We start from the raw sequence: 6,577 nt of genomic DNA on the forward strand, positions 1-6,577 counted from the left end.
TAGCCTCCTCTCTGGGTCCTCCCCCCCTCCAGAGTCTAGCACACTCCCTGTGTGACCGTGTGTGTACCTTACAGTCAGGGCTGGTAGGGCGCCTTCAGCATCTAGCGCGGGTTAGTGTGTAATTCCCGATCCTAGAGCAGAGCATCCTGATCTGTACTTCCACTCCTGCCCAGGGAAGGTGCTATTCGGAGAATGTTCTGGAATCACAGAGGGCAACCAGCTGCTTTGCTTGAGAGACTTAGAAGGGCCCCATCTGCTCCCTACTCCTCCCTGCCCCTCCCCCGCTCCCCGCCACGGATTCATTCAAGATATTATATCGTCATCTTTCGATGAATAAGGATGGCATTTAATCCAATCTAAGCTGTCTCGCCTGCTGATAGTTCTTCAAGCTGGAAAAAGTGACAAAAGATTTCCTCAGTTCCAGTGTAATTATAATTCTTATGATTCCTTTGGGGAGGTATTTTCTTTTCTTTCTTTTTCTTTTTAAATCATAGACAATGTCATTACCATTCTCAAAAGTCTTCCCCAAAATTTTAAGAGTAAATGTACCTTTCTGTATACTTAAATACCTTTTAATGATCGAAATCCTTAGTTTAAATACTGAAATGCATCTAAACATAGAAAGGAGGTGTAGCACATCGTGAAGAATCCCGGGGCTGGGATTCAGAAAATCTGGATTGCACAGGCTGTGTGACTCTGAGGCACCCCATCACCTCCTGGGGCCTTGGTTTCCATTCTCTGCTCCGCTAGATGGAGGTCGATTATTCAGACACCTCGCGTCCCACCAACGTTATCCGTTCCTTCATGCAGCAGGCATCCACCGCCGGATACGGAACCATGTACACAAATATAGAAATAAAACACTAAAGGAGGAAGAAGAGGAAGAGGAGAAGCAGGAGGAAGAGGAGGGGGAGGAGGAGGACAGAGGAAAACCAGTAACTGGCAAGAACGGCTGCTTAATAATTCATCACAAGTATGATATTTACATTTAAAGGCACAACGGCCACTTAAATTAAGTTGCTGGCCAGTCAGAACAGAGCCACCGGAAAGTAATGGCAGCCTGATCGCTGCTCCCTCGTGAGCGAGTGACCACATCGTCCCCTCCCTGCCCACGTCCCAGCTGCTGCTCCCTGCTCCCCTCCCAGTGTCACCTGGTTGCTGGCAATTGCATCACAAAGCTCTTCCCATCAATGGCTCTGCAGTTAGAAATGGACACTGAAAATCACGGTGCAGATTCCGGGGGGGTAATACATAGACTTCAGAAGCTAATTTGTACCTGAGTGCATCTCTAATTACGCAACAGGAATGATCATTCCAACCAGTGCCAGCTCAGCAGTTCCCCTGCGTCTCAGGGGGAGGTTGGGACACTCAGGGTGGAGGTGTGCCCGGGCAGGGAGGAGGCACAGGCTTGTCTCGGGAACACCCACGGCAAGGATGTGTTACTGATACAGAGTAAGATGATTTCACCTTTCTCGACACACACCTGCAGCCATCACTTATTGGGATACATGGTGGATACTGTCGCAAATGAGCTACGTCACTAGGTACACAGTCCTGCTGGTTTGTGAGACACCATCTCCAAAGTGTATGCACCTTAATTTTTTCTACTATGGTTTCTCTACCCTACATTTTGTAACTACGCTTACTTCATAGTGACTCCTCCGAATCCTCTAGAGGCACTTGGAACAAATTCCTACCACCTGGGAACAGCTGTCCAAGCCATGCGAATCCCCTCCGCTCTTGGCTGCTCCTAGGACACCTGGTCACCCTTCTACTCCGCCCGCCACCGCGCTCTGGGTTCCTGGGAGGGCAGCTGGTGGGGGGAGTCCTGGATTTATTGCCGAGGAGGCACCAGGAGGAGTGTGTTTCTGGCATCCCAAGTGGGAATGAGAGCAGCCTTTCAAAACTGTTTAGAAAGAGCGATTTGGTTCTCTGTTAGTAATGTAGTCACAGTGCGAAAGAGCATTTGGAAGGGGAGACATGGCGTGGCTATCTTTGGAAACAATGTTCTGCAGGGTCTTACCAGGGGAGGGGGAGGACCTGGGAGAATGGGGAGGACTCTGATTCTACCATAGTGAGCAAAACTTACCACCGTGCTTGCCAGAAACTACATTATTTACTTCTCCTAGCACTGTAGCAGGAGCAGTATGCCCATTTTACAGGGGGACGTGCATCGTGGAGAAATCACATAATGGTCAAGTGTCACCCAGGCAGTAAGGAGCGGGGCCAGGATTCCCACCCCGTCAGCACCACTCTAGAATCTGCATCTCCATGGCAATGGGGACCATCCAGCCCCCTGGTTCTCCTTCACAAACTCCTCCGTCTATACTAACTGGGGTAGAGAAGGCGACACATGCAAATATCAAAGCCCATCTCCTCTCCTTACGTTTTGAGAAAGCCCACCTCCTCTCGTTATGCTCTATTAATACCATCTTTTTCGTTGTATCTAATTTTCAAGGTGCTGAAATTTGCGAGCTTCTCTTGTTCCCTGTAATGCTTTATCCTCATCATTAAAAACATGTGGGTGTTGAATTCCAACCGTCCTCTGTCTGTGACCGTGCCCTGCTCAGCAGAGCACAGGTAATTGTATTCAGAGATATTCTTCCGCCTTGAAGGGAGCTTTCAGCCGCTGGCAACGCACTGGGAGCTTGCAGGTGCTTGGCTTCACACGCTCCTGGAAAGCTAAAGGCTCCCACTGTGGGAACAGTCCGGGTGAGGCATCGATGTTTGCTTGAGTGGTGAAAGCAGCCACTTCAGCCCTGCTCTGCAATCTGCACACTCCGGTGAACTTGGTGTTTTTTCCCCAAATGGAGCAGGTTAATAGATTTAGCTGCTATGCAGAGAAGTGGTGTGTGTGCGTATGCATGCCTTTTATAAAAACAACAACAACCACCCTGAAGTCTAAAAAGAAGCATTCTGTTCCTTACAGAATGACGGCAGGGGCTGGTGCCTCTCCCCTCGTTCCTACAGCAGGGTTTGGGGGAGACTAAGGCCCCCAGGACACCCAGACACCACATCTGCGTTAGTGACCGCAAACCAGGACAGGTGGGCTGTGGCTGTGTAAGGAACGGAGCCTCATCTGCTTGTCCTTGTGGTTGTTTACTTTTTCAGTTCTAAAATCGAAGTTCATACCGTCCTTGTCATTTTTCTGGGAAGGGCTCGGATTCACTTTGTCCCTACTTTTTAAGGATTGGCACACAGTAGGTGGTCACCAGATATTTGCCAAATGAATGAATGTGAAGTTTTGCTTTTTTATCAAATGACTTTTTGCAATGGGATGCTGAGGGAGGCTTGGATCTTACCAGATCTTACTGCTCACGCCAGGAGGTCGTAGACGTCTGTGGCTGAAGCCCCGGCATCACCTTCCGATGCAGCGAACAGCGGGTGGACAGGCAGGTGGGGGGAAGGGTCAGTCACCAGTGCGGAGAAGACCTTCCAAGGCTCCAGGGACCAGCTGCCGTCCGTACAAACGGCCCCATCTGTGTGAAGGTCGCAGTCAAGGCTGCCCCAGCACAAGTCGGAATTCAGTCCCGATTGCCAAGGGCCAGAGAGTACACACGTGGAATAACCGAAGAATTTCACGCACGGGAGGGTCTCACCCAGACCTACCCGCCCTCATTTTAGTTACAAACGTGGCCATTCTGTTTCCCATGGCAGGTTAGGAGCTGTAGGTCACGTGCGGGCAGGGTGATGCTGCCCAGCAGGTATCCCTATGGCCCCTCCAGTGGAGGAGCGATTTTGTCACCACAGGGGCCACAAACCACGTGTGGTCTCTGCATCCTTCTCAACCCGAGCTGCGGGCTGCTCAGGAGAACCTGCTGTCCTCTGCCGTTTGGGGGCCTCGGAGAACAGCAGGATTAGGCCTCGGATTGGATTTCTTGAGAAGGCAGCTCAACGCCGTCCTCCTTGGGCAGTTTTTTTTAATTAAAAAAGTTTTTTTAATTGCTCAGCGTTAGTAGTTTTAATGATTCTGTAATCATTACATTTGAAATTTGAAAATCATTTGAAATCATTTGAAATTCATAATTTGTTCTCCATTTTATTTTCCAGGGTCAATCTTTCCTTGAGTAAAAAAGCAAAGTTTTCGTAACTGTGCTATTGTGACTGTGTATCCACCCGACTTCCCCACTGGAGACAGGCAGAGGGACAGATTTTGTTTTGCTTTGTTTTTAAACATGGATTTTTAAACCCAGTAGTTTCTGTTTCTCAGGTTTATAATCATGGTCTAATCTATATGCGGTGAAGTCAGGGCCAGAAAAGGATGCCTTAAAATGCATTTGCAGCAAGAAACCCATGCAATCTGCTCCGGGGAAGGGAAGTTATCAGCACTTAAAGTTCTCTCTGTCTTGAAAGAGAGTCTGGCTTGGGGTCTCTCAGTCAGGGTTGCAGTCAAACCGTCAGCAAGCCTGTCTCATCTGAAGGCTTGACTGAGGCTGGGGAAGAGGCCTCCAAGCTCAGACCCCTGGCTGTGGCAGGAGATGCTACGGCCTCAGATCCTCCCCTTTCCTGATGGCGTGGGGGTCCCCACAGTGCCACGTGGAGCTCCTTCCACGAGTGAGGGGTCCACGAGAGCCAGGCAGAGACATTGTCTTTAATAACCTGAACTCTGAGTGACACACCATCACTTCTGTACCTTTGGTCACACAGTGTGGGAAGCAAACACCCAGAGGCAGGCTTGTGGAGGGTCACCTTGGAGCCTGGCTGCCACAACCCTCCTCTGAGGGGCTGACTCACACGTGTCTCCTCACGGCCAATGTTAGGCACAGGTCTGGCTAGGTAGGAGGTACTCAGAGAGGTCTGTGGACGACAGATGCCGGACACAGATGCTGGACAGAAGCTGGAATTAAAATACCCCTGAGGATGCGGCATAATCAGAAATATTTCCTAATGAGCATAATCAATACTGCAGAATATTTTTCTGATTTTTTCAATTGTTTTCATTTATATTAATGAAATAAGGTTTGAGCCTAAATAGAATACAATTAAATGTCCGGGAGAGATCTGGATGGGCTCTAGCTGATTATTTCCTCCCTAAATACCATAATAGATACGGATTCTGCTCAAAAACCATCGGAAAGAGAAGGCATCATCAGAGAATAGCAAGCCTCATGTTTACATCTCACATCATTCCATGTGGCTTTGTACTGAGCCCTTGGCTTTTGTATTCTCAGAAAAATGAAGCTGGACTCCTTGGGAAGAATGACAAATCTAAATTCAACAGCCATTAACTAAGCATCTGTTTGTTTATAGGTTTGAAGGAAGAAGTTCTCTCCTAATTTAACTGTTCTCCATGAGTTCTTAATTCCCAAGATCAGAAAAAAAAAATAAGTATTTTTAGGTATAAAACATTTTTGGTATAAAAAAATTCCCCATCATTCCTGCACTGTTTTCCAATTTATAGAAAAATAGAGCTGAAGTAAAAACAATGACAGCCACCATTTACTGTGTGCTTCTAGTATGCCCTGCACTCTGCTGTGGGGTGGACTCATTCTTTTTCTTCCATATTTCATGGTGATGGAGGCCCAAGACTAAGGGAGGTAAAGTAATTTGCCCGAGGTCATAAATGCACCGTCTGATGTTCAGGTCTCTTAACTACTCCCTTATCCATCACAGTCTACAAAAATATAAATCTTCCTTCGAGAGAAAATGGCACTGAATTATAGAGTTTAATAAAACTTTATATGAGAAATGACTGAGAGTTATATATTCAAGGATAACTTTGGATAAATAAGGTCTCAGTATTTAATGTTGTAGAAAAGGTGACCGTACACTGGCGTTTCTTCTACTTGATCATGTTTTGTGTCCCAGAATAGGCTTAAAGACAAGTCTGAGCAACACATTCTTTTTTTTTTTTAATTTTTATTGAAATACAGTTGACTTACAATGTTGTGTTAGTCTCAGATGTACAGCAAAGTGATTCAATTATACATATATATAAATATATATTATTTTTTACATTCTCTTCCATTATAAGTTATTATAAGATATTGAGTATAGTTCCCTGTGCTATACAGTAGGTCCTTGTTTATTTTATATACAGTAGTGTGTATATTTTAATCCTGAACTCCTAATGTATCTCCCCCTTTCCCCTTTGGTAACCATAAGTTTGTTGTCTATGTCTGTGAGTCTGTTTCTGTCTTGTAAATAAGTTCATGTCTACATTTTTTTAAGTTTCCACATATAAGTGATACCATATGATGTTTGTCTTTCTCTTTCTTCCCTTAGAATGATCATCTCTAGGTCCAGCCGTGTTGCTGCAATTGGCCTTATTTCATTCTTCTTTATGGCTGAGTAATATTCCATTGTATATATTTGTACCACACCTCCTTTATCCAGTCATCTGTTGACATGCTGTTGGTGGGAATGCCGATTGGTGCAGCCACTGTGGAGAACAGTAGGGAGAGTCCTTTAAAAACTAAAAATAGGGTTACTGTGTGATCCTGCAATCCCACTCCTGGGAAAAGATGTAAACTCTGATTCAAAAAGATACACACACCCCAGTGTTCACAGCAGCACCATTTACAGTGGCCAAGACATGGAAGCCACCTACGTGTCCAACACAAATTCTTATTTAATT

The sequence above is a fragment of the Hippopotamus amphibius genome, chromosome 11, assembly GCF_030028045.1.
Source record: "Hippopotamus amphibius kiboko isolate mHipAmp2 chromosome 11, mHipAmp2.hap2, whole genome shotgun sequence".
Classification (NCBI taxonomy): Eukaryota; Metazoa; Chordata; class Mammalia; order Artiodactyla; family Hippopotamidae; genus Hippopotamus; species Hippopotamus amphibius.